Source organism: Salvelinus alpinus, chromosome 21, assembly GCF_045679555.1.
Source record: "Salvelinus alpinus chromosome 21, SLU_Salpinus.1, whole genome shotgun sequence".
Classification (NCBI taxonomy): Eukaryota; Metazoa; Chordata; class Actinopteri; order Salmoniformes; family Salmonidae; genus Salvelinus; species Salvelinus alpinus.
The window spans coordinates 37,067,138-37,094,846 of record NC_092106.1 but is presented as its reverse complement, the minus strand read 5'-3'; the positions used below and the strand labels follow the sequence as shown (position 1 = coordinate 37,094,846).

The 27,709-nt window shown below is 42.6% G+C and overlaps 1 protein-coding gene and 1 long non-coding RNA gene across 6 annotated transcripts in view; one reads left to right on the top strand and one right to left on the bottom strand.

Moving 5' to 3' along the window:
- Positions 1-27,709, top strand: part of LOC139548310 (protocadherin Fat 3-like) — a 333,023-nt gene that overhangs the window by 91,732 nt on the left and 213,582 nt on the right. The window lies entirely within an intron of this gene.
- On the bottom strand, positions 2,584-5,441 carry LOC139548636 (uncharacterized). The gene is made up of 3 exons (XR_011669737.1): positions 4,381-5,441; positions 3,567-3,945; positions 2,584-3,377 (listed from the first exon to the last, which is right to left on the bottom strand). It is a non-coding gene; the product is annotated as an uncharacterized lncRNA (long non-coding RNA).

The following is a 27,709-nucleotide window of genomic DNA, read 5'->3' as shown; positions in this document are numbered from 1 at the left end:
AGACTATTGCAGCAGAGATACTGGGGACTGTGATGGAAGATCACGTCAGTGACTCAACCCACTCATGTCGAGTATAGCGAAAAAATCCTGGCACGACGTGATGCACCCCTTCTAGGGACAGGGAGAACTCGAGAAAGCCAGTGACTCAGCCCCCATAATATGGTCAGAGGCAGAGAATCCCAGTGGAGAGAGGGGAGCCGTCCAGGCAGACAGCAAGGGTGGTTCGTCACTCCAGTGCCTTGCCGTTCATCTTTGCAGCCCTGGGTCAGACTACACTCAATCATAGGACCGACTGAAGTGACTTAAAGGTTGAGACTGAGTCTGCGTCTCTCACATGGATTGCCAGACCATTCCATAAAAATAGGATATCTCTCTCTCTCTCTCTCCCTCTCAATTCAATTCTCAATTCAAAGGGCTTTATTGGCATGGGAAACACATGTTTACATTGCCAAAGCATGTTAAATAAATATCAAATAAAAGTGAAATATACAATCAAAAAGTTCCGAAGGAATAGAGACATTTCAAATGTCATATTATGGGTATAACAGAACCTCACTAGTGTCTTCTAGTCCAATGACTGGACTTACCTGCCCCTGTTCCTCCAGTCCCACGCAAGCCACCTATGAGAACATTTGATTTATTATTGCAGTGAAGGGGAGATATGTACTTTTCAATAGTATTTGAAAGTATAGCCTTCCTCAAGCTGGTCCCCTTCCGGCTCAGAGCACAGAGAATCTGACTGATCCGAACTCACTGGCTCTGGTGGATGGGATACATCCTGAGTGGCTCGGACAGTTGATGGTCCTAAAGTCATTTGGAGAGGTAAATTGAATAGGTACATTTTTATGAGCTCATCATAACTACCATTTCTTGCTTTCTCAAATGTCAACCAACGCTTAACATACTTTGTCTCACTGGCTTTACCGAAGTGTAGGGCGTCAGGGCTTTCAGTGGTTGACCGTCCAACTGCTCCAACTGGAGAAGATTGTTGGCTTCCACTGAGGTAACCCTTATGAAGACATAAAGAGAAAAATGTCAGTGTTCGGAAAACTAAAACTAGCTTCGGGTTATTTTGTGTGCAAATTCAAATAGTTTTTATCTGAGATTTTTTATATTCACTTTAACGGATGATGACCCCAGCTACGAGTGAAAGAGCAGCGAGGTTTCCCAGGTCTCGCCTTCCTTTCGTCCTTCTTCCAAACCAAGTCATTCGCCCGGATGTCGAAGCACTTGGTCCCCTTCTTGACCTCCTCCGGTAGCTCTCCTGCTTATCCTGCGCCTTGTTGATGTTCAGTCTCACCTTGATTGATAACAGAAATAAATGCAAATATATTTCATATTATTACAAATGCATTTCTTATATATCTCTTGGAATGCCAGAAAATATATTAACAGCAGACAATAATTTTTACCTGGTCAAAAACCTCCACGCCCTTCTCAGCCCGTGCCTAAACGTGGTCCTCGAAGGCATTCTGATCTGGTTTGACAACTTCCACGACATCAGGTGGACTTTCAGTGATCTGAAAGTATGCTATTCAAAAACAGCAATAGAAGAACAATAACATGTCAATCAGACATTAGAATGACTGTAGTAATATGCAATAATGTGATGTACACTACCGGTCAAAAGTTTTAGAACACCTACTCATTCAAGGTTTTTTGTTTATTTTTTATAATTTTTTACATTGTAGAATAATAGTGAATACATCACAACTATGAAAAAACACATATGGAATCTTGTAGTAACCAAAAAAGTGTTAAACAAATCAAAATATATTTTAGTTTTTAGAGGCCTGGACACTGCTGTTGTGTGCAAAGAGAATTACCTTCAAGTTGCTGTCTGATTATGTACCATGGGGAAAAAACTAAAACAAACCGTTGGTCTATGGATGATATGCAGCGGAGACCCGGTGCTTCACCCCCAAGTCCTCGAACAAGGCTTTGTTGGTCTGAAGAAAATCAGTAAATCAACTTGGCTATTTATATAGTTGGTGACAGAATGTAGCCTATAATAGTATTACCTTGTTCAAGAGTTCACGACCTTGGTCAGTCAAGATGACCACAGGAGTACCGTGGGTGTTGAAGATGTCCATCATTGCCTTGGAGGTGGCCTCACCAGTCTTGGCCTTGATGTGTATCATACAACATGAAAATCGCTTTTTTGATTCCAAGCTTCCTTTTTAATGGGTTACAGAAGGGAATTTAGAGTTAAGCACATTTTCTTCCTTTACTGACCTTAAAAACCTCTACAGGATCAGTGGGTCCCCCACGGGATGGGTGCGCTAACGTAGGCTAATGCGATTAGCATCAGGTTGGAAGTAACAAGAACATTTCCCAGGACATAGACATATCTGATATTGGCAGAAAGCTTCAATTCTTGTTAATCTAACTTCACTGTCCAATTTACTGTGAAAAATACCATGCTATTGTTTGAGGAGAGTGCACAGTTATGAACTTAAAAGTTATTAATAAACCAATTAGGCACATTTGGGCAGTCTTGATACATTTTTTTTTTACAGAAATACAATGGTTCATTATGTAACGCTCGTTTTCCTCCTCGTCTGAAGAGGAGCAAGGATCGGACCAAAGCGCAGCGTGGTTTGAATACATGCTTTTAATAAATTTAAACGAAGACGAAAAACACTGGACAAAATACAAAACAAATAAACGACGTGAACAAACTAACGAAAACAGTACCGTGTGGCGAAACAAACACAGACACGGCAACAATCACCCACAAACAAACAGTGAGGAACAGTCTACCTTAATATGGTTCTCAATCAGAGGAAGCGTAAAACACCTGCCCCTGATTGAGAACCATATCAGGCTAATGCAATGAACCCAACATAGAAACACATAACATAGAATGCCCACCCAGCTCACGTCCTGACCAACTAAACAAGGCTAAACAAAGGAAATAAGGTCAGGAACGTGACACATTAGATCATTTTAAAACTTTGCGCATACACTGCTGTCATCTAGTGGCCAACATCTAAATGACGCCTGGGCTGGAATAATACATTATGGCCTTTCTCTTGCATTTCAAAATGATGGTACAAAAAAAATACAAAAAAACGTTTTGTTTTTTTCTTTGTATTGTCTTTTACCGGATCAAATGTGTTATATTCTCCTACATTAATTTCACATTTTCACAAACCTCAAAGTTTCCTATCCAATGGTATCAGGAATATGCATATCCTTGATTCAGGTCCTGAGCTACAGTCAGTTAGATTCGGGTATGTCATTTTCGGCGAAAATTGAAAAAAAGTGGCGGAGGTTGGGTCTTGCCTCCACCCACTTGGTGAAGTAATCGGTCGCTGTCAGGCACTAGCGGTTGCCATTCCTGGATTTCGTGAAGGGTCCGATGAGGTCCACCCCTAACATTTAAAGTGTTAGAGAGAAGATAACTTTATTCTTACCCGTATCTGTGTCATACAGTATGTGGTTTTAGTATTTGTAAGGATACTGACACAAACATTTGATAATATTGAACTCTGCTGTGGTCAAATAAAGCAACCATTAAAAAACAACTTATCAATGCAAAATTTGAATTGTGAAACACTTACCGAACATGTGCCATGGTGAAACAGCTGATGGGCTTCAACTCCAGCTCCACAGTCTTCACCCTCTCAAACTTCTGGCAGGCTAGACAGGTACTGACCTATAACCACATAGTGTGCGTTCGGATGTGACATTTATCTAAATCATAATAATTTCAGATATAATAGCAAGTGATTGATAGACAAAAAGTTATTTCACTTGCCCAGCTGTCCACATCCTTGACATTCCCACTCCAGAAGAAGCGTAGGTTGATTTTGGCAATCATGCTCTTCACTCAGAAATGTCCAGCATGCATCTTTGTCAGCACGGCCTCCTTCTCCTCCTTAGTGAAAATCACCCTCCTGTGTCGCTGACCATCCTTCCCCCGTAGGTACATGTGATTGCCTAACAAGTTGGAAGAGAAGAGTTTTCGAAATACTAAAGTCTAAGTAAATTAGCACTGCTGTCTTTCTCTCTCTGTTTATCTCGCTCTCTATCACCCTCTGTCTGTCTCTCTCTTCCCACCTCTCTCTCCCTCTGTCACCTTCTTTCTCACTTTCTTCCTCTCTCTCTTTCTGTATGGGTCTCTCTCTATCTAGTGAAGACACCTAGTTAAGGGCAGTTGGAGTTACCATAATTGCTTACTATCCATTTGATTGATCAGGGTTAACTTATAGCTAGATACCTCAATGTGACATACATATAACTAAATGTATAGCTAACGTCATATAGATGACCAACTAACGTTAGCTAGATGGAAAATGGTTGTTAAATGGTTGTACATAAATCCTTCCAGTTATCTAACAGCAACAGTAATATAAATTAACTGCTTAACGTTACCCTGAATTACGGATTTCTCTGCCACCTACGAATGTTGTCCCTCTTGTCGAGATCAGTGGTGCCTTCATAGTACTTTGCCTGGTTGGAAAGAAAAAAGAAAATCTCCTCGAGGGATGCCATTAAAGTGCAAGCTACATATGAACAGAAAGCAGCTACAATAACAGTTAGCTAGCTAGATAACGTTAGCTAAATAGAACTGTCTGGCTAGCTAGCTAGCTGACTATGCAGGCTGAGGTAAATATGTAGCTAGCAATGTCAAAATAAAATCAATATAAAAACAGCTTAAATTATTTCTTCCTATTTAACAATATTTTCTTACATAAAGAGAAATGTATGGTAAAAAGCAGCTGGTAGTCAGCAGTTTGTCACCGTCAAAAACACCGTCATTGGAGAGCAATTCTAAGGTAATAATTTTGCGCGGACTGAGCGAGCGCTTCTGAGGTAAAATAAAACTAGAACTGCCGGCGTCCTCCTTCCTTCGCGACCTCTACGAGGTAAAATAGAGCCAAGCCAAGAATTTTGGAAGTTCTAGCAACAGCCCTAGCAACAACCCTAGCAACAGAAGCTAGAACTCATCGAATCCCATTGTGACGCAGAGGGGGACACTATTTGGACGGGGAACAATATTTGGCATGACAGGCCCTCTATTCCGTTTTTTTTAATGAAACTGCCATGAAAAAAACATGTACTTAAACCAGTGTTCAGTTTCTGCCCTAAATGACTCAGATAGCAGACTGATTATGCTAATTGAATACATATAGAATGTAAATATATGGAATGGTAAATATTGAATGTAAACAGGGATATGTGGCTATAGGTGTGGTAGATATGCAGATCTGAGTTTGACACAGACGTTGGTTCCGCATGTTAAGTAGATCCAACAGCAAAGTGGGTGGGACTGGGGTTGAATCCCAGGGACCAATCATATTGTGCCTCTGTGTTGTATTGGCCAGTAGACTGTTGTGTTTTCTAAGCCAATGGGCTGGTTGCATTTCCACAATTTAAAGCACAAAAGGAGAATTCCTTCACTAAGGGAACCGCATGCATGCTCTCACACTCACACCCAACAAATCAGCCCCCCCCCCCCCCCCCCTCTCACACCCACACACACACACACTCTGCTCTCACTCTGTACTGGACTGAACCGTAGCCCCTCATTCTCTTTCTACCCCTCTCTCTCCCTCCCATCTCTGAGCAGAACTGTTCTCTCTCTCTCTTCCATTCTTCTCCCCTCTCTCTCTCACCCTCTGCCACCCACCTCTGAGCTGAACTATCCCTACCACCCCTCCCATCCTTCCCTCTCTCTCTCTGTCTGCTCTAGCCCCGAGGTTTTTAGTGCTGCCCGTCTTGTCAGCATTGTTCCAGTGCGCTCATTCCATATGTGTGTCACATCTCTTCTGCTCTCCCCCTCCTCTCTCTCTCCCACTCTCTCTCCCACCCCTCATTCTCCCTCACTTCCCTGGTACTGAACACACTCCCCTCCCCTCACCTCACCACCTTCCTTTCTCTCTGGCTCCCTCGTTCCTCTCCGCTCTCTTATCTGAGAGAGAGATTGGCTGTGTTCTCTCTGAGTTCTCTCTCTCCAAGCGCATCACTGCAGGGCCAAATTAAAAGACTTGAAACAAACCCAGTGAAGTGCTGCTGCTGCTGATGCTACTGCTGCTACTGCAAGCCAGCATTCTCTCTATCTCTGCCTTTCCCTTCCTCTGTCTCGCTGCAAGCCAAACTCTGCTATTTATCTCTCTCTCTTTCTGTCTCGCCCTCCCTCCCTCCCTCTTTTTCTCTGTAAGCCAGCACATAGGCTACTCTCTCTGTCTCTCTCTCTCTGCATGCCAGCACACTCAATCTATCTCTCTCTCTCTCTCTCTCTCTCTCTCTCTCTCTCTCCCTCTCTCTCTCTCTCTCTCTCTCTCTCTCTCTCTCTCTCTCTTTCTCTCTCTCTCTCACTTTCTCTCTTTCCCCCTCTCCCTGCAAGCCAGCACATCTCCCTCCCTTCATCTTGCTCCTTCATGCTTTATGTGCCTTCAACCAACCCCCCTCTCTTCCTCTCTTTGTATGGCCCCTTCCTTCCCTCCCTCTCTCTACCTCTTTTTGTATGGCCCCTTCCTTCCTTCCTTCCCTCCCTCTATCTACCTCTTTTTTGTATGGCCCCTTTCCTCCCTCTCTCTCCCTTTCTTTGTATGGCCCCTTCCCTCCCTCTCTCTCCCTCTCTTTGTATGGCCCCTTCCCTCCCTCTCTCTCCCTCTCTTTGTATGGCCCCTTCCCTCCCTCTCTCTCCCTCTCTTTGTATGGCCCCTTCCCTCCCTCTCTCTCCCTCTCTTTGTATGGCCCCTTCCCTCCCTCTCTCTCCCTCTCTTTGTATGGCCCCTTCCCCCCTCTCTCCACTCTCTTTCTCTGTCTGTTCTCTCCATGTCCCTGTCTCTCTCATGGTGGTGGTGAAGGAGTGTCTGTTCTCACCTTGTCCCTGTCTCTCTCATGGTGGTGGTGGGAGAGTGTCCATTCTCTCCCTGTCTCTCTCATGGTGGTGGTGGGAGAGTGTCCGTTCTCTCCCTGTCTCTCTCATGGTGGTGGTGGGAGAGTGTCCGTTCTCTCCCTGTCTCTCTCATGGTGGTGGTGGGAGAGTGTCCGTTCTCTCCCTGTCTCTCTCATGGTGGTGGTGGGAGAGTGTCCGTTCTCTCCCTGTCTCTCTCATGGTGGTGGTGGGAGAGTGTCCGTTCTCTCCCTGTCTCTCTCATGGTGGTGGTGGGAGAGTGTCCGTTCTCTCCCTGTCTCTCTCATGGTGGTGGTGGGAGAGTGTCCGTTCTCTCCCTGTCTCTCTCATGGTGGTGGTGGGAGAGTGTCCGTTCTCTCCCTGTCTCTCTCATGGTGGTGGTGGGGGAGTGAGAGAGGCAGTGGGACTAATCGTGGCAGCTGTTCAGAATTCTTTCCCTCTCCTGTTTCATTCTTTCATACTTTTCCCGTCTCATTCTTTCTCATCTCTCTTCTTGCGATCTGTTCTTTCTGCCATGGCAGAGACTCTGACACTCCCCCCAAGAATCCTACATGCGACCCTGTCCGGCTGTGTGTGTGTGTGTGTATGTGTGTGTGTGTGTACGGGGGGTAATGAGGTTAACAAACTATAGTTTTGGCAAGTCGGTTAGGACATCTACTTTGTGCATGACACAAGTAATTTTTCCAACAATTGTTTGCAGACAGATTATTTCACTTATAATTCACTTATAATTCACTGTATCACAATTCCAGTGAGTCAGAAGTTTACATACACTAAATTGACTGGGCCTTTAAACAGCTTGGAAAATTCCAGAAAATTATGTCATGGCTTTAGAAGCTTCTGATAGGCTAATTGACATCATTTGTGTCAATTGGAGGTGTACCTGTGGATGTATTTCAAGGCCTACCTTCAAATTCAGTGCCTCTTTGCTTGACATCATAGGAAAATCAAAAGAAATCAGCCAAGACCTCAGAAAAAAATTGTAGACCTCCACAAGTCTGGTTCATCCTTGGGAGCATTTTCCAAACACCTGAAGGTACCACGTTCATCTGTGCAAACAATAGCACGCAAGTATAAACACCATGGGACCACGCCGCCGTCATACCGCTCAGGAAGGAGACGCGTTCAGTCTCCTAGAGATGAACGTACGTTGGTGCGTAAAGTGCAAATCAATCCCAGAACAACAGCAAAGGACCTTGTGAAGATGCTGGAGGAAACAGGTACAAAATTATCTATATCCACAGTAAAACGAGTCCTATATCGACATAACCTGAAAGGCCGCTCAGCAAGGAAGAAGCCATCGCTCCAAAATCGGCATTAAAAAGCCAGACTATGGTTTGCAAACTGCACATGGGGACAAAGATCGTAGTTTTTGGATAAATATCCTCTGGTCTGATGAAACAAAAATAGAACTGTTTGGCCATAATGACCATCAGTATGTTTGGAGGAAAAAGGGGTCGCTTGCAAGCCGAAGAACACCATCCCAACCGTGAAGCACGGGGGTGGCAGCATCATGTTGTGGTGGTGCTTTGCTGCAGGAGGGACTGGTGCACTTCAAAAAATAGATGGCATCATGAGGGAGGAAAATTATGTGGATATATTGAAGCAACATTTCAAGACATCGGTCAGGAAATTAAAGCTTTGTCGCAAATGGGTCTTCCAAATGGACATTGACCCCAAGCATACTTCCAAAGTTGTGGCAAAAGGGCTTAAGGACAACAAAGTCAAGGTAATGGAGTGGCCATCACAAAGCCCTGACCTCAAGCAGAACTGAAAAAGTGTGTGTGAGCAAGGAGGCCTACATTACCTGACTCAGTTACATCAGCTCTGTCAGGAGAAATGGGCCAAAATTCACCCAACTTATTGTGGGAAGCTTGTGGAAGGCTACCCGAAACGTTTGACCCAAGTTAAACAATTTAAAGGCAATGCTACCAAATACTAATTGAGTGAATGTAAACTTCTGACCCACTGGGAATGTGATGAAAGAAATAAAAGCTGAAATAAATCATTCTCTCTACTATTATTCTGACATTTCACATTCTTAAAATAAAGTGGTGATCCTAACTGACCTATGACAGGGAATTTTTACTAGGATTAAATGTCAGCAATTGTGAAAAACTGAGTTTAAATGTATTTGGCTAAGGTGTATGTAAATTTCCGACTTCAACTGTATATACAGTAGAGGTCGACCGATTATGATTTTTCAACACCGATACCGATACCGATTATTGGAGGACAAAAAAAGCCGATACCGATTAATCGGCCAATTTCTTAAAAAAATATATCATACACACACACACATTTTTGTCATAATGACAATTGCAACAATACTGAATGAACAATGAACACTTTTATTTTAACTTAATATAATACATAAATACACACACACACACACACACAGCTCTGAAGTGACAATGATACTGAAGAGTCTGCTAAGGAGACAAATACTCTCAACTGTTTATATAAAAATAGAGTTTAAGTTACCTGTGATGAATGTTGAAAACAAAAACTGTAATTTCTATATGCAGGAAATCCTATTTTAATAATGGGCATGGTAAGAATTGACGACCAAAGTGCGAGTCATAATTCCCATGACACCTAGCAAAATCTGAAAAGCGGTTCCTTCATGTATTTCATACAAGATTCACTTAAAATAAGGTCTGTGTTTCGTGTAGGCTTACACCACCTTGCCAATTTTATAATTGTGTAGATATCCATAGGACAAGGTAACTCTGATCAATATTGGCTAAATATAAGCGAAGATCATTTTTTTTCTAGAGTGGATTTATGAAAATATGTTGACAAACGTTACCTTATCCTAGTGAGATTTACACGAGTATCAAAACGCCGAGGCGGTTTAAGCCTGCACGAAACACAGACCTTATTTGAAGTAGATCAAGACATCCTCTATGGAAGACATGAACGGTAAAATAACGAAGGAACCCCTTTCAAGTTCAGCCGCAAGTTATTACAGGAATTATAACGCGTCGACTATTTCTCTAAACCGTATACCTTTGACTAATCCGGAAACCATCACCTCGAAAACAAAGCGTTTATTCCGTTCCGTATTTCATCTAACGGGTGGCATCCATGAGTCTAAATATTCCTGTTACATTGCACAACCTTCAATGTTATGTCATAATTACGTAAAATTCTGGCAAATTAGTTCGCTAAGAGCCAGGCGGCCCAAACTGTTGCATATACCCTGACTCTGTGTGCAATGAACGCAAGAGAAGTGACACAATTTCACCTGGTTAATATTGCCTGCTAACCTGGATTTCTTTTAGCTAAATATGCAGGTTTAAAAAATATATACTTGTGTATTGATTTTAAGAAAGGCATTGATGTTTATGGTTAAGTACACATTGGAGCAATGACAGTCATTGATTGATTTTTCTAAGATAAGTTTAATGCTAGCTAGAAACTTACCTTAGCTTTCTGCATTCGCGTTACAGGTGTTAGAACATTGGACTAGTTAACTGTAAGGTTGCAAGATTGGATCCCCCTAGCTGACAAGGTTAAAAATCTGTCGATCTGCCCCTGAACGAGGCAGAACGTTCCTAGGCCGTCGTTGAAAATAAAAATGTGTTCTTAACTGACTTGCCTAGTTAAATAAAGATTAAATAAAGGTGTAAAAAAATATATATATATAATAATAATAATAATTTAAAAAATCCGCAAATCGGCACCCAAAAATATTGATTTCCGATTGTTATGAAAACTTGAAATTGGCCCTAATTAATCGGCCATTCCGATTAATCGGTCGACCTCTAATATACAGTGTTGTAATGATGTGCAAATAGTTAACTTCTTCCGGCTGAATTCCCGTTAACGGGATCGATTTGACAACAGCCAGTGAAAGTGTAGGGCGCCAAATTCAAACAACAGAAATCTCATAATTAAAATTCCTCAAACATACAAGTATTTCACACCATTTTAAAGATAAACTTGTTGTTAATCCCACCACAGTGTCCGATTTCAAAAAGGCTTTACGACGAAAGCATACCATGCGATTATGTTAGGTCAGCGCCTAGTCTCAAAAAAACACAGCCATTTTCCAGCCAAAGAGAGGAGTCACAAAAAGCAGAAATAGAGATAAAATTAATCACTAACCTTTGATGATCTTCATCAAATGGCACTGATAGGACTTCATGTTACACAATACCTATATCTTCTGTTCGATAAAGTTCATATTTATATCCAAAAATCTCAGTTTACATTGGCGCATTATGTTCAGTAATGTTTTGCCTCCAAAACATCCGGTGATTTTGCAGAGAGCCACATCAATTTACAGGAAAACTCATCATAAACATTGATGAAAGATACAAGTGTTATGCATAGAATTAAAGATATACTTCTCCTTAATGCAACCGTTGTGTCAGATTTCAAAAAAGCTTTACGGAAAAAGCACACTATGCGATAATCTGAGTACAGCGCTCAGCCACCGAACAGATACCCGCCATGTTGTGAGGTCAACAAAAGTCAGAAATAGCATTATAAATATTCACTTACCTTTGATGATCTTCATCGGAATGCACTCCCAGGAATCCCAGTTCCACAATAAGTGTTTGTTTTGTTCAATAAAGTCCATCATTTATGTCCAAACACCTCCTTTTTGTTCACACGTTTAGTCCAGTACTCCAAATGCACAAGGCGCGAGCACTAAGTCCAGACGAAAAGTCAAAAAAGTTCTCTTACAGTTTGTAGAAACATGTCAAAGGAAATCAATCTTTAGGATGTTTTTATCATAAATCTTCAATAATGTTTCACCCGGACAATTCCTTTGTCTTTAGAAATGAAAAGGAACAGAGCTCGTGCTCACGGCTGCGCGCGTGACTAAACGAATGGCTTTCAGCCAGACACCTGATTCAAACAGCTCTTATTCTCTCCCCCTTCACAGTAGAAGCCTGAAACAACGTTCTAAAGACTGTTGACATCTAGTGGAAGCATTAGGAAGTGCAATCGGACCAAATTTTACACTGTATATTGGATAGGCAATCAATTGAAAAACTACAAACCTCAGATTTCCCACTTCCTGGTTGGATTTTTCTCAGGTTTTTGCCTGCCATATGAGTTCTGTTATACTCATAGACATCATTAAACAGTTTTAGAAACTTCAGAGTGTTTTCTATCCACATCTACTAATAATATGCAAATCTTAGCTTCTGTGCCTGAGAAGCAGGCAGTTTACTCTGGGCACGCTTTTCATCCGAACGTGAAAATAGCGCCCCAGCCATAAGAAGTTAAAGTACAAAAGGGAAAATAAACATAAATATAAATTGTATTTACAATGGTGTCACTGGTTGCCTTTTTCTTGTGGCAGCAGGTCACAAATCTTGCTGTTGTGATTGCACACGGGTATTTCACCCAATAGATATGGGAGTTTATCAAAATTAGATTTGAATTCTTTGAATTCTTTGTTGGTCTGTGTAATCTGAGGGAAATATGTTTCTCTAATATGGTCATACATTTGGCAGGAGGTTAGGAAGTGCAGCTCAGTTTCCACCTCATTTTGTGGGCAGTGTGCACATATCCTATCTTCTCTTTAGAGCCAGGTCTGCCCATGGCGGCCTTTCTCAATAGCAATGCTATGCTCACTGGGTCTGTACATAGTCAAAACTTTCCTTAAGTTCGTGTCAGTCACTGTGGTCAGGTATTCTGCCACTGTGTACTCTCTGTTTAGGGCCAAATAGCATTCTAGTTTGCTCCGTTCTTTGTTAATTCTTTTCAATGTGTCAAATAATTATCTTATGTTTTCTCATGATTTGGTTGGGTCTAACTATGTTGCTGTCCTGGGGCTCTGTGGTTTGTGTTTGTGTTTGTGAACAGAGACCCAGGACCAGCTTGATGGCTTTGTTATGGAAGGTTTGGGAATCGCTTCCTTTTAGGTGGTTGTAGAATTTAACGTCTCTTTTCTGGATTTGGATAATTAGCGGGTATCTGCCTAATTCTGCTCTGCATACATTATTTGGTGTTTTACGTTGTACACGGGGATATTTTAGCAGAATTCTGCATGCAGAATCTCAATTTGGTGTTTGTCCCTTTTTAAGGATTCTGGGTTGGTGAGCGGATCCCAGACCTCACATCCATAAAGGGCAATCGGTTCTAGAACTGACTCAAGTTTTTTTTGTGCCAGATCCTAATTAGTATGTCGAATTTTATGTTCCTTTTATCTCTCCCTCTATCTTTCTTCCTCCCCCTTTCTCTGTCTTTTCCCTCTACTTCCTCTCGGTCTCTATCCAAACAATCCTACCCATAATGATTTTTTATTTACATTAACATTTTTACATTTGTGTCATTTAGCAGACACTCTCATGCAGAGCAACTTACAGTAGTGAGTGCAGACGCTTTTTGTGCTTTTTGGTGAGAGTCATCCAGGTTTGTCTCCTCTGTTGTTTGTGATGCTGAATCTCTCCAACCCAAACACATTGCTTTTCTGTCCCTCCTGTGGCAACTGTGCTCCAGGGGAAGACAGCATGAGTCAAAGCACTTACCGGACCGCTGTGCGTGTGTTTTATTGCTTTTATCAATTGTGTGTGTGTGTGTGTGTGTGTGTGTGTGTGTGTGTGTGTGTGTGTGTGTGTGTGTGTGTGTGTGTGTGTGTGTGTGTGTGTGTGTGTGTGTGTGTGTGTGTGTGTGTGTGTGTGTGTGGTGGGTGAGAGCTCCTCTATAGGCTTTGTGTCTGTGCCTGTGTAGGTGATAACAGATATCCTGTGTAAGCCTATTGTGTATTGCATTTCCTGATTCCCAAACTCTCTCTCTCTCTCCCCAGTGTTGGAGGGGTTGAGGGCTTTAGGATGAATGAATGGGGGTTTGAATGGGAGGCATCTCAGATTTCCCCTTTGACTGTGCTCTATACACTGGGCACTGGAGAACCACTCAGTGAAGTGAACAGCACTGATGCTAGCATGCCAGCTGCCATTACTGTGGCTAGCCAAACTGCTAAGTGTTTTTGGTAAAAATGTGAATGTTATCTCTCCTCTCCTAAACAATATACTCCATAACTTGTAGCATACGCTGACTAGTAGCCTAGTGCTAACTAGGATGTAGAATTACCTCAGAACAACAACCCACAACATTGCCGCCACTAACCATTGTTAGTGCAGTTTTTTAAACATTATTTTATTTAACTAGACAAGTCGGTTAAGAACAAATTATTTTTTACAATGACAGCCTACCGGGGAACAGTGGGTTAACTGCCTTGTTCAAAAAGACAGATTTTTACCTCATCAGCTTGGGGATTTGATCCAGCAACCTTTCGGGCTGAGGGACGGGAGGAGGTAGGGATTGGGGGATGGGGAGAGAAACAGGGACAGGGTGAGAGAGACAGAGAGAGGAAAAAGGGAGAGACAGAAATAGAGAGAGAGAGACAAAGTGTGTGAGAGAACTAATGAGGAGCAGGGCCAGTGGAGGGGGACATGGGGGGCATCAGGGCAGAACTGGGGCTTGGAGTGGGGGGGATAGATAAGGGGGTGAGCACTGGTTTGAGTTGAAGGAGAGATGGTCTGGATCAACTGAGACTGGCAGTAGTCTGTATTGATCTGTGCAGAGATTGGAGGACTTATGAAGGGCATAGACAACAATGGTGATAATGGTGATGATCATGAAGAAGGCAGTCCATCCTAGCTGAGCTGTAGTAGTGTGGTAATTGACACTTACTCAATCGGGAAACTTCATATCGGGGGACAGTTTTGCTGCATTGCGTGTTTTTTTTACCAGATATTTTCCCTACGGCGTCTGTCACGCCCTCCTCTCTCTCTCACACACACACACACACACACACACACACACACACACACACACACACACACACACACACACACACACACACACACACACACACACACACACACACACACACACACACACACACACACACACACACACACACACACACACGCCTGCCTGCCTTAGCAGGCTGTATTGTTACTCAGTTTTCCCACAGGGCAGATAACATTAGCCTGAAGGATTAGTCACCATTATGTGCAGGCCTATGGCTGAGTAATCTTTCATTTCTTCTACACTTCGTGAAGGTGCATCCTGCATTACACAAGTTGACTATATTTGTATTGATTTGAATGATCAAATCAGTCCCTCTGCAGTTTAGTTATGTTGGTTTCTAGACCTCATGTTGTGCAATGCCTCTCTAAGGCATAGTATGGATTCAGGGTTGCTTTAAAAAAATAAATGGTGCTGGGCCTCCCGAGTGGCACAGCGGTCTAAGTCACTGCATCGCAGTGTTAGAGGTGTCACTATAGATCTGTGTTCGATCCCGGGCTGTGTCGCAGCCAGCTGCGACTGGGAGACCCATGAGGCGGCGCACAATTGGCCCAGTGTCGTCCGGGTTAGGGGAGGGTTTGGCCGGCTGGATGTCCTTGTCCCATCGTGCTCTAGCGGCTCTTTGTGGTGGCCAGGTGCACTCACGCTAACTTCTGCCGCCAGTTGTACAGTGTTTCCTCTGACATATTGGTGTGGCTGGCCTCCGGGTTAAGTGTCAAGAAGCAGTGCGACTTGGCGGGGTCGTGTTTCGGAGGACGCATGGCTCTTGACGTTCGTCTCTCCCGAGTCCGTAGGGGAGTTGCAGCGATGGGACATGACTGTAACTACCAATTGGATATCAAGAAAAAGGGGTAAGAAGTACAAAAAGTTTATAAATTATGATTTTTGGGTAATTCAGTCATATTAAATCAAATTGTATTTTTCACATGCTTCGGAAACAACAGGTGTAGACTAACAGTAAAATGCTTACGGGCCCTTCCCAACAATGCAGAGAAAAATATTGAAACAAATTATAATAAGAGGAATTATAATACACAATGACTAGTGATAACTTTGCTATATTCAGTACACGGGATGTGCAGGGGTACGATGTAATTGAGGTAGATATGGTTGAGGTAAGGGTAAAGGGGTAATTGAGGTAGGGGTAAAGTAACTAGGCTACAGGATAGATAACACACAGCAATATAATAATAATATATAATAATAATAATTATACGCCATTTAGCAGACACTTTTATCCAAAGCGACTTACACTCATGCATGCATATATTTTATGTATGGGTTGTCCCAGGAATCGAACCCACTATCTTGGCATTGACAGCGCCATGCTCTAACAACAGTAGCAGCAGTGTATGTGATGAGTCAAAATAGTTAGTGCAAAGAGGGTCAATGCAGATTTGATTGTTATTTCAATTTGTTTGATTTATTTCACCTTTTTTCACCTGGCCAAGATAAAGCAAAGCAGTGCGACAAAAATAACAACACAGAGTTACAAATGTACAGTCAATACAGTCAAAAACAAATGTACAATGCAGATTTGATTGTTATTTCAATTTGACTGAGATACAGTCAAAAACAAACGTACAGTCACAGTCAAAAACAAACGTACAGTCAATAACACAAAATAAAAGAAAACTAGACAGATCTATGTACAGTGTGTGTAAATGTAGAGGAGTAGGGAGGTAGGCAATAAATAGGCCCTAGAGGTGAAAATAATTACAATTTAGCATTAATTCTGGAGTGATAGATGTGCAGATGATGATGTGCAAGTAGAGATACTGAGGTGCAAAAGAGCAAGAGAGTAAGTAATAGTATGGGAATGAGATAGTTAGATGGCTATTTACAGACTGGCTGTGTACAGATACAGTGATCGGTAAGCTGCTCTGACAGCTGATGCTTAAAGTTAGAGAGGGAGATATAAGACTCCAGCTTCAGAGATTTTTGCAATTCGTTCCAGTCATTGGCAGCAGAGAACTGGATGGAAAGGCGGCCAAAGGAAGTGTTGGCTTTGGGGATGACCAGTGAGATATACCTGCTGGAGCGCGTGCTACGGGTGGGTGTTGCTATGGTAACCAAATCAAATCCAATTTTATTTGTCACATACACATGGTTAGCAGATGTTAATGCGAGTGTAGCGAAATGCTTGTGCTTCTAGTTCCGACAATGCAGTAATAACCAACAATTAATCTAACCTAACAATTTCACAACAACTACCTTATACACACAAGTGTAAAGGGATGAAGAATATGTACGTAAAAATATATGAATGAGAGATGGTACAGAACAGCATAGGCTAGATGCAGCAGATGGTGTAGAGTACAGTATATACATATGAGATGAGTAATGTAGGGTATGTAAACATATAGAAGTGGCATTGTTTAAAGTGGCTAGTGATACATGTATTACATAAAGATGGCAAGATGCAGTAGATGGTATAGAGTACAGTATATACATATGAGATGAGTAATGTAGGGTATGTAAACATTATATTAAGTGGCATTGTTTAAAGTGGCTAGTGATCCATTTTTTACATCCATTTTTCCATTATTAAAGTGGCTGGAGTTGAGCTGAGATAAAGCGGGGTTTTACCTAGCAGAGACTTGTAGATGACCTGGAACCAGTGGGTTTGGCAACGAATATGAAGCGAGGGCCAGCCAATGAGAGCATACAGGTCGCAGTGGTGGGTAGTATATGGGGCGTTGGTGACAAAACGGATGGCACTGTGATAGACTACATCCAGTTTGCTGAGTAGAGTGTTGGGGGCTATTTTATAGGAACGGTGGGTTAACTGCCTTGTTCAGGGGCAGAACGACAGATTTTTACCTTGTCAGCTCGGGGATTCAATCTTGCAGCCTTACGGTTAACTAGTCCAACGCTCTAACCACCTGCTTTACATTGCACTCCACGAGGAGCCTGCCTGTTACGTGAATGCAGTAAGAACCCAAGGTAAGTTGCTAGCTAGCATTAAACTTATAAAAATCTTATAAAAACCAATCAATCAATCAATCAATCATAATCACTAGTTAACTACACATGGTTGATGATATTACTTGTTTATCCAGCGTGTCCTGCGTTGCATATAATCGATGCGGTGTGCATTCGCGAAACAGGACTGTCGTTGCTCCAACGTGTACCTAACCATAAACATCAATGCCTTTCTTAAAATCAATACACAAATATATATTTTTAAACCTGCATATTTAGTTAATATGGCCTGCTAACATTAATTTCTTTTAACTAGGAAAATTGTGTCACTTCTTTTGCAACAGAGTCAGAGTATATGCAGTATTTTGGGCCGCCTGGCTCGTTGCGAACTGTGTGAAGACTATTTCTTCCTAACAAAGACAGCCAGCCAACTTCGCCAAACGGGGGATGATTTAACAAAAGCGCATTTGCAAAAAAAGCACAATCGTTGCACGACTGTACCTAACCACAAACATCAATGCCTTTCTTAAAATCAATACACAGAAGTATATATTTTTAAACCTGCATATTTAGCTAAAAGAAATCCAGGTTAGCAGGCAATATTAACCAGGTGAAATTGTGTAATTTCTCTTGCGTTCTTTGCACGCAGAGTCAGGGTATATGCAACAGTTTGGGCCGCCTGGCTCATTGCGAACTAATTTGCCAGAATTTTACGTAATTATGACATAACATTGAAGGTTGTGCAATGTAACAGGAATATTTAGACTTATGGATGCCACCCGTTAGATAAAATATGGAACGGTTCCGTATTTCACTGAAAGAATAAACGTTTTGTTTTCGAGATGATAGTTTCCGGATTCGACCATATTAATGACCTAAGGCTCGTATTTCTGTGTGTTATTATGTTATAATTAAGTCTATGATTTGATAGAGCAGTCTGACTGAGCGGTGGTAGGCAGAAGCAGGCTCGTAAGCATTCATTCAAACAGCACTTTCGTGCGTTTTGCCAGCAGCTCTTCGCAATGCTTAAAGCATTGCGCTGTTTATGACTTCAAGCCTATCAACTCCCGAGATTAGTGTAACCGATGTGAAATGGCTAGCTAGTTAGCAGGGTGTGCGCTAATAGCGTTTCAAACGTCATTCGCTCTGAGACTTGGAGTAGTTGTTCCCCTTGCTCTGCAAGGGTAACGCTGCTTCGAGGGTGGCTGTTGTCGATGTGTTCCTCGTTCGAGCCCAGGTAGGAGCGAGGAGAGGGACGGAAGCTATACTGTTAAATTGGAAATACTAAAGTGCCTATAAGAACATCCAATAGTCAAAGGTATATGAAATACAAATCAAATAGAGAGAAATAGTCCTATAATACCTATAATAACTACAACCTAAAACTTCTTACCTGGGAATATTGAAGTCTCATGTTAAAAGGAACCACCAGCTTTCATATGTTCTCATGTTCTGAGCGAGGAACTTAAACGTTAGCTTTCTTTAATGGCACATATTGCACTTTTACTTTCTTCTCCAACACTTTGCATTATTTTTTTTTTTGCATTATTTAAACCAAATTGAACATGTTTCATTATTTATTTGAGGCTAAATTGATTTTAATGATGTATTATATTAAGTTAAAATATGTGTTCATTCAGTATTGTTGTAATTGTCATTATTACAAATAAAATAAAAAATCGGCCGATTAATTGGTATCGGCTTTTTTGGTCCTTTTCAACGCCGGTATCATAATCGGTCGACCTCTAGTCCACATATTTTAGGTCAGAACCTTCCAGAGTAGTGATGCTAGTCTGGCGGGAGGATACGGGCAGCAATCGGTTGAAGAGCATGCACTTACTTTTACTAGCATTTAAAAGCAGTTGGAGGCCACGGAAGGAGTGTTGTATGGCGTTGAAGCTCATTAGGAGGTTTGTTAGCACAGTGTCCAAAGAAGGGCCAGATGTATACAGAATGGTGTCGTCTGCGTAGAGGTGGATCAAAGAATCACCAGCAGCAAGAGTGACATCAATGATGTATACATTGAAAAGTGTCGGCCAGAGAATTGAACCTTGTGGCACCCCCATAGAGACTGCCAGAGGTCCGGACAACAGGCCCTCCGATTTGACACACTGAACTCTATCTGAGAAGTACTTGGTGAACCAGGCGAGGCAATCATTTGAGAAGCCAAGGTTATTGCGTCTGCCAATAAGAATGTGGTGATTGACAGAGTCGAAAGCCTTGGCCAGTTCAATGAAGACGGCTGCACAGTACTATCTTTTATCGATGGCGGTTATGATATCGTTTAGGACCCTGAGCGTGGCTGAGGTACACCCATGACCAGCTCGGAAACCAGACTGCATAGTGGAGAAGGTACGGTGGGATTCGAAATGGTCGGTGATCTGTTTATTAACTTGGCTTTCGAAGATTTTAGAAAGGCAGGGCAGGATGGATATCGGTCTATAACAGTTTGGGTCAAGAGTGTCTCCCCCTTTGAAGAGGGGGATGACCGCGGCAGCTTTCCAATCTTTGAGGATCTCAGACGATACGAAAGAGAGGTTGAATAGGCTAGTATTAGGGGTTGTAACAATTTCGGTGGATATTTTTAGAAAGAGAGGGTCCAGATTGTCTAGCCCAGCTGATTTGTAGGGGTCCAGATTTTGCAGCACTTTCAGAACATTAGCTGTCTGGATTTGGATGGGGGGGGTGGGGTTGGGCAAATTACTGCAGGGGGTGCTGAGATGTTGGCCGGGGTTGGGGTAGCCAGGTGGAAAGCATGGCCGGCCGTAGAAAAATGCTTATTGAAATTCTCGTTTCTCGTAGATTTATCGGTGGTGACAGTGTTTCCTAGCCTCAGTGCAGTGGGTAGCTGGGAGGAGGTGCTCTAATTCTCCTTGGACTTTACAGTGTCCCAAATTAGTGCTACAGGATGTACATTTCAGTTTGAAAAAGCTAGCCTTGGCTTTCCTAACTGACTGAGTAGATTGGTTCCTGACTTAGTCCGGGTAGCTAATTGTTTAACTATTTACCAGTCTTATGGCTTGGAGGTAGAAGCTGTTCAGGGTCCTGTTGGTTCCATTCTTGGTGCATTGGTACCGCATGCCGTGCAGTAGCAGAAAGAACAGTTTGTTACTTAGGTGGCTTGAGTCTTTGACAATTTTTCGGGCCTTCCTCTGACACTGCCTAGTATAGAGGTTCTGGATGGCAGGGAGCTCGGCCCCCATGATGTACTGGGCCAATCGCACTACCCACTGTAGCGCCTTGCGGTCGAATGCCAAGCATTTGCCATACCAAGCGAGGATGCTGCCAGTCAAGATGCTCTCAGTGGTGCAGCTGTATAACTTTTTGATTAATATATATTCCCAGTGGAATCTATTTCTGATAAGTGCATAAACATAGGCAGACAGGTATAATTGCAGAAAACCCTCTCCTGCTTCCCTGTGTTGCCTAGATAACCAGGTGTATCAGCTTAATGTGCTACATACCCTTTAAGACCCACAGTAAACACAATGGATACATCACTCTCCTTTTCTGTCCCTCTATAGCTGTCTGTCCTCTTCTCTGTCCCTCTCTCTCTTCCTCCTCACCCCCCCTCACCCCCCCTCTCTCTCTCCCTCTCTCTCTCCCTCTCTCTCTCTCTCTCTCTCTCTCTCTCTCTCTCTCTCTCTCTCCCCCTCTCTCTCTTCCTCCTTTCCCCCCCTCTCTCTCTCCCTCTCTCTCTTCCTCCTCACCCCCCCCTCTCTCTCTCGCTCCCCCTCTCTCTCTCCCCTCCCTCCTTTCTCTCTTTCTCCCTTTCTCTTTCCCTCCTCTCTCCTTTTCTCTCTTTTTCTCTCTCCTGTTTGTTCCAGTCTTCTCACACGAAGCGCTCCTGATAGAAAAGGTTATAATTATCACAGATTGACAGGGAGAACAATCAGAGAGTATTTCATCAGAACAGGTTTTTGGCAGAGCATTCACCAAGGACGCGTCTGGCCTGCCCCCCTCTCTCTCTCTCTCTCTCTCTCTCTCTCTCGCTCTCTTTCTCTCTCTCTCTCGCGCTGTCTCTTAATTCAATTCATTTCACTTTAAGGGCTTATTGGCATGGGAAACATATGTTTACATTCCCAAAGCAAGTGAAATAGATAATAAACAAAAGTGCAATAAACAATAAAACAACTAACAGTAAACATTACACTCACAAAAGTTCCAGAAAAATCAAGACATTTCAAATGTCATATTATGTGCAACTAGTTAAAATAGAAAAGGGAAAATAAATAAGCATAAATTTGGTTTGTATTTACAATGGTGTTTATTCTTCACTGGTTGCCTTTTTCTTGTGGCGACAGGTCACAAATCTTGCTGCTGTGATGGCACACTGTGGTATTTCACCCTATAGATATGGGAGTTTTCAAAATTGGGTTTGTTTTCTAATTCTTTGTGGGTCTGTGTAATTTGAGGGAAATATGTGTCTCCAATATGGTCATACATTTGGCAGGAGGTTAGGAAGTGCAGCTCAGTTTCCACCTCATTTTGTGGGAGGTCTGCCTACGGCGACCTTTCGCAATAGCGATGCTATGCTCACTGAGTCTGTACATAGTCAAAGCTTTCCTTAAGTTCGTGTCAGTCACAGTGGTCAGGTATTCTCCCACTGTGTACTCTGTTTAGGGCCAAATATTATGAGTGCGTGCGTGCGTGCATGTGCAGCTGCCTGTGGGGGAATGCGTTCTCTACCTGCAGTGAGTTGCGGTTGTGTACCTGTGTGTTTGTCTATTTTCACACTGTTTGAGTGTGCACATGTATATTTGTCACTCTCTCTGTGTGCTCCCTGGCCCATTAGTGTGTTTTCACTCACCGCCCGCCCGGCTTTGTCAGCATGTCAGCTGTAAAAACGGCCGATGAAAGTCTCCACCTCCAGGGATTGTCGCTGCACAATGAGCCTGAGAATTCACTTCATCTTCCCACAAAAAGCCAAGCCACATCCCTTCCCGTTAGGTGAACATTATGGAGACAGATCTGTGCCAGGCCGCTGCGATGTCAGCTGTGTTGTGGGCTGTTCTGACCAAAGTGGTGTCTCAAGGAGAAGAGGAGTGAGTAGAGAGAGATATGGCTGATGTTTGCCACAGATAAATAAAGCGAATTAGCCTTTAATGAGAAGCTAATGATGGGGGTGTTTAGCTCTGGCAGTAAGTGGACCTTCTCTGTGGATGGTGTTTTTCTGTGGTGATGCTCTGTTCTGTTCTCCCTCGTGTGCTGTGCTTATATATGCATAGAGACAGACACTGGAATGTAGGCGTATACATTCACACTAGGGCTGACCCCATTTAGTCGACTGGTCGATTGTTTGGTCGATAGGCTGTTGGTTGACCGACATTTCTTTAGTCGATCAGTGACAATTCGTTTTTTCATGGTGCAGAAGACGCCTGTCTGATTCGCTGCGTAAGCCACGGGGATGACACAGTCCATCCCTGTAAGACATGTGATACTGAAATTGTTTATGGTGATGTTATGTATAGAATAATGCTGCAGCAGCAGAGACGAGGAAACAACCTTTGCCTTAAGCCTTATTTGAATGGGAGTTTTACTAGGGGTGGTCGGGTAATGTAATTATGTGCACAAGCGCAAAACACCATATCTGTAATTGTTTGTCCCATCCGAATCTGCCATTCCAGTAAATTGCACATGGCAGGAGAGTAACAATTCCAGCCAGAATAACCCACTGTTTATTGGTGAACTCCTAGGTGAATAATACTAGTCCCATGCATCCCTGTGTTTCGAGAGAAATGTTTGAGTTTGACAGGTGTTGTTCACCGTTTGAACAAGGAAACAATAACTTATTCAATATGCTGCGCATAGCCTATATATGAAGACCTACATCTATACACTTTCACAGTGAATGCTTTTGTTCATATGTTTTGTGCGTATGAATTGAATATTGCCAAATGCATCAGTAAAAAATAGTGTGCCTTTTAATGTAATCCTTGCTGTTAATAGATCACAGAGCAGCATACAACTGACCTAAAGGGTGGGGGGCATTTAGGACGTCTACTAAGGATCCCTAAAATATCCTAATGATTATGATCACACTTCCTCTACACTATACCAAAGATGGTTAGGTATGGTTTAGACACTTGCGAACCAAGCTGGAGTTATCAGTGTGCTCAGCCTGTTATAAAATATATAACACTTTTTTGGTTACAACATGATTCCATATGTGTTATTTATATAGTTTTGATGTCTTCACTATTATTATACAATGTAGAAAATAGTAAAAATACAGAAAAACCCTTGAATGAGTAGGTGTTCTATAACGTTTGACTGGTACTATATATAAAGCCTTTATTACAGCAGACTAAAAACAGTTGCATGCATTTATGAATTGCGGTTTATTTATTATTTAGGCTAATTATTCAAAGCTTCCTTTGTTATTTCATTTTAAAACAAAAATGCTTGATTGCATTTCAAAGCATGAATGTTTCGTACGCTGTGTGATGGCATGAACAAATTAATGATTGATTGATACAGTAGCCAATATATTGAAATACGTTATTAAGACGAAATGAAATAATTTTCTGCCTGTTTGGAACAGTGGTAACAACACTAAATAAATAGGCCTACAGCTGGATGGTGGTTATACAAGGCTGCTATGCTAAGCCTACTAATGATAACGCCATTACTTATTATTATAATGATGTTCATAATAATAATTGTAATAATAACAATAAGATGGAGATTAAGAAAAATAAGGGTATAGTAGCGAGAGCTGCATGCATATTATGTGTGACAAACAGGTGGTGTTAGATTACAATATGATTTTCTCCTGTTTGGAACAGTGTAAACAACACTAAATAAATTAGAAGTAATACCAGTCTGTTCTAACGAAAAAACTAATGTAAAGCCTTTATTACAGCAGAGCAAAGCTTAAAAATGGCTTTATCCACCATATTGCCATTCATGAGGCTTGGTTCTCACGGAAGCAGTAGGCTATTAAACAAACAATCAAATAGGCAAAGGAAGCCAGATCTGTCTTATTTCTGTAGATATAAACTCAACAAAAAAAGAAACGTCCCTTTTTCAGGACCTTGTCTTTCAAAGATAATTCGTAACACTTCAAATAACTTCACAGATCTTCGTTGTAAAGTGTTTAAACACTTTCCCATGCTTGTTCAATGAACCATTAACAATTAATGAACATGCAACTGTGGAACGGTCGTTAAGACACTAACAGCTTACAGATGGTAGACAATTAAGGTCCCAGTTATGAAAACTTAGGACACTAAAGAGGCCTTTCTCTGAAAAACACCAAAATAAAGATGTGCCCCTGCTCATCTGTGTGAACGTGCCTTAGGCATGCTGCAAGGAGACACTGCAGATGTGGCCAGGGCAATAATTTGCAATGTCCGTACTGTGAGACGCCTAAGACAGCGCTACAGGGAGACAGGAAGGACAGCTGATCGCCCTCGCAGTGGCAGACCACATGTCACAACACTCACACAGGATCGGTACATCCGAACATCACACCTGCGGGACAGGTACAGGATGGCAACAACAACTGCCCGAGTTACACCAGGAACGCACAATCCCTCCATCAGTGCTCAGACTGTCTGCAAAAGGCTGAGAGAGGCTGGACTGAGGGCTTGTAGGCCTGTTGTAAGGTAGGTCCTCACCAGACATCACCGGCAACAACGTTGCACAAACCCACTGGACCAGACAGGACTGCCAAAAAGTGCTCTTCACTGACAAGTCGCGGTTTTGTCTCACCACTGTTGATGGTCAGATTCGCGTTTATCATCGAAGGATTGAGCGTTACACCGAGGCCTGTACTCTGGAGTGGGATCGATTTGGAGGTGGAGGGTCCGTCATGGTCTGGGGTGGTGTGTCATAGCATCATCAGACTGAGCTTGTTGTCATTGCAGGCAATCTCAACTCTGTGTGTTACAGGGAAGACATCCAGTACTTAATGCAGCTGGTGGCCACACCAGATACTGACTGTTACTTTTGATTTTGACCCCCCCTTTGTTCAGGGACACATTATTCCATTTCTGTTAGTCACATGTCTGTGGAACTTGTTCAGTTCATGTCTCAGTTGTTGAATCTTGTTATGGTCATACAAATATTTACACATGTTAAGTTTGCTGAAAATAAACGCAGTTGACAGTGAGAGGACATTTCTTTTTTTGCTGAGTTTATATGGATGATTTGTAAAGCCAGGCAGATTTAACAATTAGGCTAAACCCTTTTCGCACAGGACTAGTATTACTAGAGAACGTTGGGTATGTAATTATTAACCCAGAATGTTCGTTATTCCAGAGGACGATTCGGACAGGATTGTTTTTTTATTTTTAAATTCCATTCCAAAATATAATTTTTTCCCCAATAAATTGACAGTTATGTGTGAAGTTATTTCAACAAGTAGCCACCCTTTGCCTTGATGACAGCTTTGCACACGCTTGGCATTCTCTCAACCAGCTTCACCTGAATGCTTTCCCACAGTCTTGAAGGAGTTCCCACATATGCTGAGCACTTGCTGGCTGCTTTTCCTTCACTCTGCGGTCCATCTCATCCCAAACCATCTCAATTGGGTTGAGGTCGGTTGATTGTGGAGGCCAGGTCATCTGTTGCAGTACTCCATCACTCTCCTTCTTGGTAAAATAGCCCTTAGACAGCCTGGAGGTGTGTTGGGTCATTGTCCTGTTGAAAAACAAATGGTAGTCCCACTAAGCGTAAACCAGATGGGATGGCTTATCGCTGCAGAATGCTGTGGTAGCCATGCTGGTTAAGTGTGCCTAGAATTCTAAGTAAATCACAGACAATGTCACCAGCAAAGCACCCCCCCCCCCCACCATCACACCTCCTCTCCATGCGTCACTGTGGGAACCACACATGCAGAGATCATCCGTTCACCTACTCCGCGTCTCACAAAGACACGGCGGTTGGAACCAAAAATCTTATGTCCATTGCTCGTGTTTCTTGGTCCAAGTAAGTCTCTTCTTATTATTGGTGTCCTTTAGTAGTGGTTTCTTTGCAGCAATTTGACCATGAAGGCCTGATTCACACAGTCTCCTCTGAACAGTTGATTTTGAGATGTGTCTGTGAAGCATTTATTTGTGCTGAAATTTCTGAGGCTGGTAACTTTAATGAGCTTGTCCTCTGCAACAGAGGTAACTCTGAGTCTTCCTTTCCTGTGGCGGTCAACATGAAAGGCAGATTCATCATAGTGCTTGATGTATTTTTGCGAAGAAACTTTCAAAGTTCTTGAAAATTGATTGACCTTCATGCCTTAAAGTAATGATGGACTGTCGTTTCTCTTTGCTTATTTGAGCTGTTCTTGCCATAATATGGACTTGGTATTTTATTTTATTTTTATTTATTTTGTATTTATTTTTTAAAATTTTATCCCCTTTTCTCCCCAATTTTTCGTGGTATCCAATCGCTAGTAATTACTATCTTGTCTCATCGCTACAACTCCCGTACGGGCTCGGGAGAGACGAAGGTCGAAAGCCATGCGTCCTCCGAAGCACAACCCAACCAAGCCGCACTGCTTCTTAACACAGCGCGCCTCCAACCCGGAAGCCAGCCGCACCAATGTGTCGGAAGAAACACCGTGCACCCGCCCCCCTCGGTTAGCGCGCACTGCGCCCGGCCCGCCACAGGAGTCGCTGGAGCGCGATGAGACAAGGATATCCCTACCGGCCAAACACTCCCTAACCCGGACGACGCTAGGCCAATTGTGCGTCGCCCCACGGACCTCCCGGTCGCGGCCGGCTGCGACAGAGCCTGGGCGCGAACCCTGAGACTCTGGTGGCGCAGCTAGCACTGCGATGCAGTGCTCTAGACCACTGCGCCACCCGGGAGGCTTGGACTTGGTATTTTAACAAATAGGGCTATCTTCTGTATACCAACTCTACCTTGTCACAACACAACTGAAACATATTAAGAAGGAAAGAAATTCCATAAAAACGTTTAACAAGGCACACCTGTTAATTGAAATGCATTCCAGGTGAATACCTCATGAAGCTGGATGAGAGAATGCCAAGAGTGTGCAAAGCTGTCATCAAGGCAAAGAGTGGCTGCTTTGAGGAATCTCAAATATAAATATATTTTGATTTTAACACTTTTTTGGTTATTACATGATTCCATATGTGTTATTTAATAGTTTTGATGTCTTCACTATTATTA